Source organism: Meles meles, chromosome 2 (genome assembly GCF_922984935.1).
Source record: "Meles meles chromosome 2, mMelMel3.1 paternal haplotype, whole genome shotgun sequence".
In the NCBI taxonomy this organism is placed as follows: domain Eukaryota; kingdom Metazoa; phylum Chordata; class Mammalia; order Carnivora; family Mustelidae; genus Meles; species Meles meles.
Window position 1 is genome coordinate 90,228,784 of NC_060067.1, and position 1,161 is coordinate 90,229,944.

A 1,161-nucleotide genomic window follows, 5' to 3' on the forward strand; every position below is an offset into this window, starting at 1 on the left:
ATGCATGTGGTTGGGATAGTATCTCTTGGAGGCAGACTTGATGATACAAATAGAAAACAAATTGCAAGATGGAATATTTAAATCCAAACATATTGCTAATCATTTTAAGTATAAGTGGTCTGAGCCTGTCAAAGGCAAATTTGTCAGATTGGAAAAATAAAAGACCCAACTATATACTGTGTATAAGAAACCCATTTGAAATATATAGACAAAAATAGATTAAAACTTAGGATGGTTTCTCTATCTCATTCTTAACTCTGATCCAAAGAAAGCTAGACGGCTATATTCCTATCAGATACTATAGATTTAAGATTAAACTATTATCACAGATAAAGAGGGCCTTTTCAGAAGGCTAAAAGTATCAATTCATCATGAAGATGTAACAATCCTAAATGTTTATGCAGCTACTAACAGAGCTTCAAAATATATGAAGCAAGAAACTGATGAATCCAAGGAGAAATAGACAACACAATAATTACAGTTGTAGATTTCAGTATCCGTGTTTCAGTAATTGCTAGAATAGAAAAGTAGTAAGGAGGGGTGCCTGGGTGGCTCAGTGGGTTAAAGCCTCTGCTTTCAGCTCAGGTCATGATCCCAGAGTCCTGGGATTGAGCCCCGCTTCGGGCTCTCTGTTCAGAAGGGAGCCTGCTTCCTCCTCTCTCTTTCTCTGCCTGCCTCTCTGCCTTGTGATCTCTGTCTGTCAATAAATAAAGAAAATCTTTAAAAGAAAAAAAAAAGAAGAAAAGCAGTAAGGAAACAAACCACTTGAATCATTTTATCAACTAACTTGATGTAATGGACATTGATCGAACACTCAAATTAACACTAGAAAACACATCCTTGTCAAGTACACAGGGAGCAGTTATCAAGATAGATTATACAGTGGGTCATAATTCAAGTCTCAGTACATTTAAACATATCCAAGTCATCCCAAGTATATTCTCTAACCACAGTGGAATTAATCAATAATCACTTACAGAAAGATATCTGAAAAATCTCCTCATATTGGAAACCAAAACAATACACTTTTTTTTAAAAAATTTCTTATTTTTTTAAAATTTTGTTTATTTGAGAGACAGAGAGCACAAGCAGGCAGAGAGGCAGGAGGAAGGAGGCTCCCTGAGGAGAAGAGAGCCAGACGTGGGACTCGATCCGAGGACC